This window comes from Dipodomys ordii, unplaced genomic scaffold, assembly GCF_000151885.1.
Source record: "Dipodomys ordii isolate 6190 unplaced genomic scaffold, Dord_2.0 Scaffold8, whole genome shotgun sequence".
NCBI classification, from domain to species: Eukaryota; Metazoa; Chordata; class Mammalia; order Rodentia; family Heteromyidae; genus Dipodomys; species Dipodomys ordii.
Window position 1 is genome coordinate 9,753,460 of NW_012267224.1, and position 12,324 is coordinate 9,765,783.

Here is a 12,324-nt window from a genome sequence, read left to right on the forward strand (position 1 = left end):
TGCAGCTGCAGTAAGCAATTCCATGGTCACCTGAGGCTCTGGGAGAGGAGGAGACAGAAGGATTTCCAAGGGACACAAAGAAACTTTTTTGGGGGGGAATAGAGGGGTCATAGACATGTCGGCTATAGTCTGGGACAAAACTGAACCAAGGTGGATGCTTTAAATATGCGGAATTATTGGATGCATTTATAGCTCAGTAAAACTGTTAGACTATTTCTGAAGGAAAAAGAAGCTCTCCTTTGCGTGGAACTTGGAGCTGTGAATGCGGAAGCCCGAGGCTCTTGGCTGTCTTCCTGACATTGCAAGGAGAAAACCTGCCTGAGAGGCAGCCAACCCAGGAGAAACATAACTAAATAAAACCGAAAGAGGTCAGAAGAAGGACCACCAGGTTCTTCTGGTGACCCACAGAAACTGGGATCCACATTTAGTCACTGAGACAGTACAATGTGATTGCGCTACTGGAAGTGCAGGTTTCTCTGTTGCAATGGAAGGGTTCCGTGTAACCCGCCACCAGAAAGGCTTCCGGCTATCTTCGATCACCACTGGGTAAGAGCTGACATCTGGAGTCCAGGAGGGCCTTGCTTCTGCTTCCCTTGAGGTAGGGGCCCCTGAGCCCCAGGGAACTTTTCAGTGTGTGCGTGCACTGGGCTGTGTCCAGCAGATTCACGGTGAGTTGCTATGCCTAAGAGAAATATTTTTAGCCTCACACAGAGGGGTTTGAAGATAAGCAAATGCCCAGAACAAATTCTGGAAAGGATCAACCATGTGCGCAGCCCACTGCCAAACTAGGTCAGCCCGGGGCTCAGCCGGCCATAATTTTCTGGGGGTGGAGGGAGATGACCAGGCCTGGGCTCCACCCACTCCTGGGGCCTATGGGCCTTCCAGAGGCCAGCATGAGTTGGTAGTGGGCACAGCAGATGCCATGTTTAAGGAAAAGCGAGAAAATAACTGGTAATTACTTTATGTGTTTTATCTGTAATATGCAACAATAGTTTCCTGACAGACCTCGGTCCCCACCCAATGTGCTGTGACATCCAGAAATAAGGATCCCTTCACCCCAGGGTTTGGCTGCTTCCATGCCTGGCACTTTATCTCTCCACCAGCTGGACTTTTCTCCTTTTGAAGACGCAGTCTTCTGAAGCGGGGATGTGCATGCTAGTTGTAAGGAAACTGAGTCATGAAGATATCCAAATAAGGAAAGGGCAGAGAGCAAACTCAGACCAACAGACTTTTATCTTGGGTAAAAACCTGAGAGGGACCATAGTCTTGCTGCCAGGCTGGAGAGACAAATGACGGCTCTCTTACAACCAAGGTCTCCTTTCATTAGGCAGAGAGAGTGAAGTCGGGCAGGGCAGGGTCTGGGGTGGCTCGACACAGGAAGTGGGGGGGAATGACAGGATGGGAAAGAGGGAAGGGCTCTTTGTTCAGAGATTGCATCTTTTTTTTTTTGGTCGGTCGTGGGGCCTGAACTCTGGGCCTGGGGTGCTGTCCCTCAGCAATTCAACTCAAGGCTAGCGCTCTACCACTTGAGCCACAGTGCCACTTCCGGCTTTTTCTGCTTATGTGGTGCTGAGGAATTGAACCCAGGGCCACATGCATGTAAGGCAAGCACTCTACCACTGAGCCACCTTCCCAGCCCAAGATTGCATCTTAAGTTCTAGGAAAGCATCTGTTTGTAGCAGCCATGTCAACAAATAGTCAGGCCCCCAATTCACTGATGATCTCTTTTTTTGTTGTTGTTTTGTTTTGTTTTGTTTTTTGTCGGTTGTGGGGCCTGAACTCTGGGCCTGGGCGCTGTCCCTCAGCTCTTCAGCTCAAGGCTAGCACTCTACCACTCTACCACTCCACCACTTCCAGCCTTTTCTGTTTATGTGGTGCTGAGGAATCAAACCGGGGCCTCATGCATGCAAGGCAAACGCTCTACTGTTGAGCTGCCTTCCCAGTCCCACTGATAAACTCTTTTACAACCACAAGGTATGTTTGCTGAGAGAGGAAAACGGGGAGGGAATCTGATTCAGATTCAACAAGGTTTACAACAAGGGTAGTTTTATGGCTGTCGGGGAGAAAGGCGAATGTTTTGAGTTTAAGTCATTTTCCATCACTGGTCACCCCTATATCCTGCACCCCGACATGGAAGCATCAGTGAAGTCGCTCTTATTGGAAGGCCATCTTGGGCAAGCTGCACTGCTGGTGCTGGCACTTGCATTTCTGGATGCGCATTGGTACCCAAATACAGTGCTGCACAGATGGGATATGCTGCCCTCCATTCTGCACTTAGTCACTTGCTAATGCACTTAGGAAAAAGTCCAAATTGCCATGCTCCTGACCTTTCCTTCTAGAATGTTCTGCCAGGGGCTCCCATGAGGCTCAGCTCTTGGTGGCTGTTCTAGACTGTTCTAGACTCAGTTCTCTCAGAACACAATCTGTTCACCATGACCAATTCATTGCATTTATTCCAGAACATGGAATCTATACTGAGAACCCGGCTGTGGAAGGAAGCAAAATGGGCTTTAAAGGTTTCTTCTAGGTTTAAGAATTTTGCACAAGTGAGAAAATAACCAGGAATTACTTTATGTGTTTTATCAGTAATAGGTAGCAATAGTTTCCATAAAGAATCCGGGAGAGTGAGCAGGAAAGGAAGTGATTGCTCCTGTCACACATACATGATTCAGTTTTTGTTGGGTCAGGAGTTGCTGGGGACAGAGCCAGGAGATCATGTCCGTTCCTGATACGGCCACAAGAGGGCGCCCCAACAGCCGGGTCTACCTGAAAAGGAAGCTGCATTCCTGTAGGTGAAAACTGACTAAACTTGATTATAAAAGGTGTCTTCAAATCCTCCTCTTCTTCTTGCTGTCATGCTAAACGCAGTCACCCCACACTTTAGGTCTGCTCTATACACCCCACGGGGACCCAAGAAGCAGTGTCCTTTTAAATCTGGGTCATTTGATTTGGGGCATCAGTGCATCCTGGGAGCTGCTCCTGCGATTTGCAAGGTGAATTTCAGAGCAACGAGATTAAAGATTCAGAAAACCGGGAAAGTTAACACAAAGCCCTGAAGACCAGTCGCTGACAATAGAGCCAGAACAACTACTTACCATTCTGAATTTCTGATCCTCCGGAAGAAAGAGCCATCACCTCCCAATTGTTTGTGAAGATCCGGCTGCCATCTCTCTTCCCCAAATTTGTCCGGCTCTTTTTCAATTCATATTTCAATAGATTCTAGCACTCTCCCTCTCTCATTCTTTGATCATCATCATCATCACCATTATTATTGCTATTATTATTATTATGCCAGGGTCTTGGGATCATTATGTGATTGCTGTAATTAAGCTTAAAGCAGTTCTGTAGTTTTGTTTTTTTGTTTTTTTTTTTTGGCCTAAGAGAGGGAAGGGTCCACCACTAGAGCTGGGATTGCCGGGGCTGTAATTTCTGGTGCTGGCACAAATAGGTCCTTCACCACGTGGCATGCTTTGCCTGCTCTCTGAGCCCGGTACAGCGGGCAAAATGACCATAAATGGCTAAGTATAGCAGAGACTGATTACAGGCCCAGCCTACCATTGTGTCGCCTCATCAGCTGTCATTGTGGAGGCTGCAGTTGCTGTGGTCCCTCCTTCTCCTTGCTGCCTGCTGCAGCCAGTTTCTAGGACAGGAATGAAGCTGGGTGGTGAGCCACCAGCGGGCTTGGGGGGGAGGAGGAGGAAAGCCATGGCAGGTGTGGCTTGAGCCACATTCCTTGGGGAGCTGTTGTGTATGCGGCTCTCTAAAGGGAGAGTGGCTGTGTGGAGGTAATGCTCAGCCCCCCTGGCCTCAGCTTTCTCTTCTGTGGAATGGGGCTGTAATATGGCTTCCTTGCAACCCAGGGTAGATTTAAGAATCAATGAACCGAGAAGAAAATGAATGAATTGAGCAAACACCCCGGCGGAGATGGATGTGCTCACGCACACTCACACATTCTCATCCACACACCCACACCACGTGCACACCCCCTGTGTGTGACACTGTAAGAAGCGTGTGCACTTGTAGCTTCTTGGCAATAGAAATGGAGTGTGATCCTGGAGAAGTTTGGCCCGGCTGACTAATGACAACACTGGCGTGCCCCAAAATGCTTTCAGAGGGCTCTGCACGGAGCAACGTCACCCGCAGGAGTGCTCTGGCATTTCATTGGGGCAGAGCAGGGTTTCCTCTGCTGTTCTAAGCCTCGTGCCTGGCTGCAAATCCTGGCACCTGAGATCACCTGCTGAGTGATCTTAGGCTGGTCACTTAACCTCTCTGAGTTCTGGTTTGTTCCTCTCCAGGGTTCACTTCAAGAGCATGTGAACTGCATTCCTACTTAGCTTCATGCCTTACTCATCATTCTGAAGTCCTGAGCACTTTTGAACAGGGAATCTGTCTTTTCCATTTTGCCCTGGGCCTGGTAAATGGCATGGCTGTCCCTCTCTGTGCGACGGGAGGGCGGCTCACCTCGGAGGTCATCGGTGGAAGTAGCCTGATCTCAGGGCCAGCAACCATTCTGGGTTCTCCCGTGATGTCTTCCCAGGCAGATTAAGCACCCATCCCTCACCGATCTCACTACACTTAGGGTCAAAATACACCAAGGTGGGGATGAATCAAACACCAACAGAAATCAAGGATCCCACAGCAACCTCGACTTCTCAGAGGTGGGACAAAGGAAAGTAGGAATTCTTTCCCTGTGATTTCCGTGTCATGGAGGAGTCAGAACTCCTCAAGGACTCCATAGACTGACCAGAAACCCCGCCAACATAGCGCTGGTCCACCTGCTCCTACTAGCCACATAGGTGGGTGCTACCCCACCTACCCCAAGTGGGAAAGTTGGGGACACACACATCTCTCCTGCACACTTGGAGGCCCCTGGGCCCTGCCTCCTTCTCTGGCCACATCTGCAGTGACCAGACCCAGACGGACGTCCACCCGTGATCCCACACCATGTCCTCTGCCATGGAAGAACATCTGATGTCACTAAATAAGGGAGGGGAGAGCAGACACAGAGGAAAAGGGTTCAAGGCCACCCTTGGCCAATAAGGATGGGAGCTGTGTGGACCAAGCCCCTTTGGCTTACAACTCGCCAACCTGTTACTCAGGGCTACTTAGAAGGTTTGGGGACCAAGCACAGTCCCCCAGCATCAACCATATTGCTTCTTCTTGCCAGCCCTCATGCAGATTAGAAGGAATCCCTGGAAGCCAGGCTTTTGGCTCTGCTCTGCCCTTTGGAGACCCCCAGGCTGATAACCCTCTTGCCTGTCCTGAAAAAAAAAAAAGGATTCATTTACAACATAACACCATCTCCTCCCACCTGTGTTTGAAGAATCGATAGGATGCTTTAGCTGCATTGTAATAGACAAATAAAAAAGAAGTAATCTATAACAAAATAAAGTACAATGCTTTCCCCCCCTTTGTACATGACTCTGTAAAACGCTCCAAGAAAGCCAATGTGGCAAAAGACGGTGGGTGCTTTTTTGAAGAATCACCCTATGGTGACTTGCAGGTGACAACCCAGGGGGTCCCTGGATTGACCTTGACCCTGACCTGGCCAAAAGAGCCAGTCAGGCCTTCACCCTCCCGCAGCACTGGGCAGGCATCCATTCCCTGGAGGACGGGGTGTGGCATTTCTGAGTCCATTTCTGTATGACCTTCTGACCTTCACACCTTCTCTGGCTCCCATCCTGGCCTTCCTCCCACGATCAGGCCGGCCATCCATAACAAAATGAATAAAGCTATTTCCACCAAGAGGAAACAGAGGCAACTGCCACTCCCAAAGGAGATTCCATTTGGGGACTTGAAGAGGTAGGAGCAGACAGTAAGCATGGGACTGTGCATAGAGCCAGCCAGCTCTGTGGCAGAAATGTAGGCAAACAGAACAGGTAAGAGGCTCGGGAATGGAGCATGAAGGGGGGGAGGAGAGGGGGGAGGGGGGCAGATACTGCATAAGCATGTCCCGTGTGACACTCATCCCTCCCACACTGATGCAAATAAATAGCCCGAAAAGACTGTGATGTAAAGTAATCATCATTCAGTGCTGTCTCCTTTCTGTGGCCAGGAATTCCAGAGATGCTCTGGCTTACAGTCTCAGGCAGATGTGGGATGGAGGCTGGAGCAGCAGCAGAGCAGAGGTTACACAGTGTGTCTTTCCCCTTAGAGTCCCAGGTTTGGGCTCCACATATGCGCTCGGTCTAGACCTCCTTATAGTTTGGAGGTCATATGCAGGGAAACTGCTCAGGATCTCAGCATCCTAAAAGGTGCTCACCCTCTTAAAGAGATGATTAGCATTAAAATCAGACAGTAGGGATACACCTCCATCCAATGTGACCACCATCCTCCTAAGAAGAGAACGAGACAGACCAAGGGCCATGTGAGCCATAGGGAGAAAGCAGCCTGTGTGGGAGCCAGGATTTAAGCCCTCAAAGGAATTCAAATCTGGTGATTTCTTGATCTCAGCTTTCCAGACTCCACAGATCTGTGGGTCTGTGGCTCCGGTGTGTGGTGCATTGCTGCTCAGCTGGAGCGAATGGGTACATTTGTCTTGAAGCTACCATGAATTGCATCGTTAGGAAATGAAGCCGAGGGAGCGTGAAGCAGATCCCTCCCCAGGCCAGGCCTCTGATCAGAACACAGCAGAACACAGCTCTGCCAGAGGCCTGGCTCTTCCCACGAGAGACCCCGAGCAAGACTCCAGCGAAACCAAGACTGATCTTTGGTCCGAAGTGTGGGACAAGTGTCACCAGCAGCTACCACACTTAGGACCCTCTGTCATGCCTCTTGGACACCCAATACATCATTGGAAGTCACAGTCAGTTGCCCGTGTTTTGTTGATTACAAGCAAGCCACCTAGACGCGCACATCGGGACGGAGGTATTGCTGTGGCCAAATGACACCTGCATAATTGAATTTTAATTTGTGGCTCATATGTAAACCGAGCTGGCTTTGTGTGTCTGCAGCATCTTCAGTAGCGCTGCTTATGTTTTCTCCCCTTGGTCTTCACGTGGGCATCAAGGGAGGCCTGCGTGAGCCCCCGGAACAATGTCTGCCTGTCCCTTGGAGGAGCCCCCGAGACACACAATGCCAGCCACGAGGCCCTTCCAAACAGTGCCTGCTCATCAAGCATTTTCACAGGACACCTTAGCAAACAGAAGCACCTGTGTCCTCTGCCAGTCTCCTCCCGGGGCTGGTCCGCAGGGCAGGCTCGGGAGACACAGGTGTGATGAGGGAAGGGACCCTGGGACCCTGGGCCCCCAGCCAGTTCTCAGAGCTTTACCTGCTCTAAGAAGGTCCTGGGCCCACCCAGAAAACCAGACTACACACTCAGAAGTGCCCTCAGCTCTTCGTGAGCCAGGACACAGGGCCTCCTGTACCCTCCGCCAGGAAGGGCCTTGCAGATATTTAGGCCCAGCAGATAGTTGCCTTCTGCGCTATCTCCACCTAGTGGATGTGCCAGGGTGCTTCTCCACCGGGATAAGCCTTCCCAGTTGCCCCCAGGGTGGGGACCAGGGAAGGGGGCAGGTTCTGTCCAGAGGAAAGAGGCTGAGGATGGGCTGCAGGCTCTAAACCATCTGCCCTGACCTCTTTAGAGACACAATAGCCTTGACACCCAGACACGGTGGACAGACGGTTTCCTAAATTCCCCTGCCTAGCTGGGATTTGTAGAGTTTGGCCAGGAGGCAGAGCAGGATGGAGTCCCGTGATACTGAGGACTTGGGAGGCCCCGGGGTATTGTGGGAGGAAGGGAAGGGAGGTCAGGGGAAGTGGCTAAGGCCCTGGATGGGAGACGTGCTCAGGGATGGCAGAATGGAGGAGCCCACCAAGTGGCCTCTTTCTGCATGGCCCAGCATGAGTACCAAGCTCCATGGTCCCCAAGGAAACACAAGCCTGGCGGGGTGACTGGGGCCGCTGAGGACCATGGAGAGGGGCCTGCAGGGAAGGGGCCACTGAAGTTCTTACAGCTACAGCAAGTGGGCCTGCACCCGGCAATGAGCACTGCATTTGACACAGATGGAACATTTGTTCCCACTGGATCCCTTCACATTCTTCTTTGATGTTGGGTTGTAGATCATATTGCTTTTGCAGACTGCCACCTGACCTGGGTCAGTGGTCTCTCTGACCAAACCAGAACAAGGTAGACAGAAGGTTGCATAAGTGTGGGGGGGGCAGGGGGAGGACGTTTTCTACCCCACCCCCACTGCCACCAGGACTCTGAAGATGCTGAAACAGGATTGGCTAATGATCGGATTCTGGAAAACACTGTAATTGCTCAGCAGCCTGCTTGATCTGATGAGCTCGCTACACTGGGGTTACACTGAGCATCCTGGGAGAGGGTAGGGTCTACTCTGTGCAGTGGGGTTTATAAAGAACATTACATGAAGCCAGGCATGGTGGTACATGCCTGTCACCCTAGCCCTCACAAAGATGGGGCAGGAGGATTTGTGAATTTGAAGCTAGCCTGGGCTGCATAGCAAGAACTGATTTCCAAAGCAGTCAACTAGAGGAAAAATCCAGAAGCTTCATTTTGAGCATGCTTAGGTAAATGAACAGTGCACTTCCTTGCTCAGTCTGGCCTACCTAAGGTGCTCTTTGGTCTGACCTTGGTGCTGTGATTGAATCCAGGGTTGAGTCCAGCTGAGTTATTCACTTGTGATTTGAACCACTTACTTACCCTTCAGGTCTTCCCTTTCAATACAGGTGCATTCTGTCTAGTGCAGAGATAAGCAAACATTTTCTGTGACAGGCTAGAGTAAATATTGAGAGCTTCAAAGGTCACAGAGCCTCTGTTTTAACCTCTCCACTGGAAGCAGCACAACAATGCTCAGAAGGACTGTGTTCCAATAAAATTTTATTCATAAAAGCAGACAGACAGCAGACTTAAGACTGCCACCCCTGAACGAAGTATGCTAAAAGCTATGCAGTTACAAAGAGACTCCACAATACCGTGACTTCAGGAAGGCAGAACATTTGTCTGTCCTGCATTGACAACCTAGAGATGGTCCATCTAGCTTGTGGGACAGCTCCGTCCCCTGAGGTCATTCAGGATCCAGGCTGGTTCCATTGCTTGCCTCCTGTACTCCAAGGAATAGTCAATCAAGAGCTAGGATGAGGCTGGAGCGGTGCCAGTCACAGATACAGAGGGAATGGCCTAAGACAAAACTACAGAAATAATTGCACTGGCCCCAACCCCCTGTAATGATGAGTGGATCAAGAAAATGTGGTACATAGACACAATGGAATTTGACTCATCCATCAGAAAGAATAATATGTCATGTATAAGGAAATGGATGGACCTAGAACAAATCATGTTAAGTGAGGTAAGCTAGGCTCAGAGAGACAAATGGCTCAGGTTTTCTCTCATGGATAGAAGCTAGATCTAAAATATACCTGTGCATGAGAACAGACACAGGGCTCAATGCAGATAGGATTTACAAACTGACCAAGGGAGTTGAGACTTAGGGGAGAAACCCAAAGGCGTAACTCCCCTAAACAGCTAATGTACTGTTTATCAAAACAGGAAGTTGTGATAAACAGGAAGCAGAACATGCTCTTGGGGGGAGGTAGAGAGGGGGCACAGGAATGGAGGGGGAAGAGTGGGCAAATGCAGTCATTGAGCATTGTGTAAAAAAATGAACTATGTATCTTCTACACCATCATTCATCGGAATGAAGACAACTAGAACTGCATATTCCAGACCGTTAGCCTGTGTTACCTACAGAAGATGGCCCCCCAGAAGCAACACCCACCGTCTCTGGATCCGGCTCTCGGCTTCCTTCCTGCCACATCTGGGTGTTGAAGCCAGAAGCTCCAAGGGGGGACCCCCCGTGAACCATGATTCTAGGCTCAAACCCTGTGTCTGGCACCAAGAGAATGGCTGGCTTCTGGCACGGAAGAGAGGCCCGGGTGATACAAGAAGGCGTGGAGGAGCCGGCCTTGGGGAGTCCCTAGTCACCCGTGTCGGGGAGAGCAAGAGCCCCATGATGGCTGGCTTTGATCTTATTTTTGTCTGTGTCATAGTGGCCTAAGCATTGTGGCTCTCAATTTCATTATCTGCAAAATGAATTGGGAATGTGGACCTTGCCCAGGATTGTGAGGGTCCCATCTTATATAAAGTTCAAACTAATCCAAGATAGCAACGGGACAGGAAACAGGGTGGGTCTCTCCAGCTGCCCTGGAGCGTGTTGGAGATAGTGTATCGTGACAGATGCCAGATTGGAGGGGAGACACGAGGCTCTGACGCATTTAAATTTCAGAAAAACAACATCCCTCTGGGGTGTATGGATGACCCACACAATATTTAGGACTAAACCCCAAATCTATCGTCGTGTATCTGAAATTCAGATTTTTACAGGCCATCCATATTTTCTCTGCCGCCATGCAGTCCATCAATGGATAGACACAGTTCTGAACTGAGGGCGCCCGTGGGCTGGACTGTTGTGATAAACCAGGGCGGCAGCCTCTGGCACAAGGCCTTCCTGCCTCCCGGGCCTCCCGCCCCAGCCACACCTGAATCCTCACAGAACATTCCACTACCTCTCCCCATCTTTCATTTCCTCCGTTTGAAGTCACTTCTTTTTTTTTCTCGGACAACTTTCCACTCTTCCGTCCTCTGAGCCGTAACGACGATAAATCACGATCTGGAATTCCACGCTGGGAACCAGCCAGGCCAAGAACCTCCTCCCTGGAAGTTTCTACGGGGTTATTTATTGTGACAGAAAATGCAAATGCTTCGCCTTCATATAGGAGAGGAAAAGCCACCTCAGCAGAAAGTGCAGATGGAAAAGGATAGGGTGGGGACTGTCATTTTTAGTAAGTGGAGCAGATACTCCACATGGCTGAAAATACAAAACACCAGAAAATTTTCCTGATTTTCTGTGTTACCGTAAGAAATGTAACATTGACCCGTTTCTCCTTTGGGGATCCCAGAATGGCACTGTAGGACCTGAGTGCCGAAGCGATGTGATGTGAAAGGCTGAGAAAACAGCAAATGAACGCATGGAAAGGGACCCTGCTCAACCAGCCCGGGCGTCCTTTCTCTCCAGCGCCCCCGTGGCTCTCACAGCACAGCTCTGTCAGTGCTGCTGCAGTTCTTTGTTCTGCCCTGATTCCTATCAACAAGAGCTTTGCAAGTTGCCACAAATATATTACCTTTGCCGGGCACTGGTGGCTCACCCCTGTAATCTTAGTTACTCAGGAGGCTGAGATCTGAGGATCACAGTGGAAAGCCAGCCTGGGAAGGAAAGCCTGTGAGACTCTTATCTCTAATTATTCACCAAAAAGCCAGAAGTGGAGTTGTGGTTCAAGTAGTAGAGCACAAACGCTCAGGGACATCATTCAGACTCTGAGTTCAAGCCCCAGGACTGGCATATACGCAAAAAAAATTTGTCCTGGTCCTAAGCAAAGGATTGCATGAGGTTGGACCTCCAACATGAAAGGTTAGGCATGGGCTCTTCTTTCTAAGATGTGCAACAAGGTCAAAATGACTTGTGTTTTCGACTTGGTTTGGAGGCCATTTCCTTCAGTGCTACACCAGCTACACCAGTTTGCCTCACTCTCCTCAAGAATTTCCACCACAAGCACAGTGTTGGGAACACACTATATTTCAAGCTCCTTAAATGCTTGATACATTTCTTAAGACTTCTCCATCTCTTGTATTCTCATGTACAAGAGATGTTCTTTTCACAGTGGGTGTGCAGAATCAGCTAAAAAAAAAAAAAGATTCAAATGAAAAGCTTAATTTGAGCCAAGCCCGGTGGGCGCATGCCCATAATCCCAGCAGTCAAGAAGCTGAGGCAAGAGGAATGTGAGTTCAAAGCCAAACATGGGATACAGAGGAAGACCTTGTCTCAAACAACAACAACAAAAAGTGGACTTGGACTTTTGCATGACTGATGAGCCATGATGTTGAACCCAGAGGGACAGAAAAAGAATCTAAACTTAAAATTAATTTAAAAAAAATATTTTGGAGTTGCCATGAGCCTGGAATTCCTAGAGGAATGTGGATGGGTGGCAGCGAATGCCAGCAGGGCATGCAAGGCGGAGCCTGGGGCAGGGCAAGTGTCAATCCCCTAAGTCCCTTCCCCAACTCTCTCACTTGCCTTGGCCCATACTGCCATTCAGAACAAGCAGGGAGCTGGCATGATACCCTAGGCTGGCTGCACAACAGGAGACTCAGCTTGGAGCTTAGCGCCATTTGGGGATGACAGGAGGCAGGATGCAGAGCCTCGTTTTTCCCTGTGTTACCCATTTTTTCTTGGCTTACAGGAGAGCCCAGAGGTCCTTTTTCTCCTGTCTCAAGGCTCACATAGGTGGCAGCCAGGGCTGGGGTGA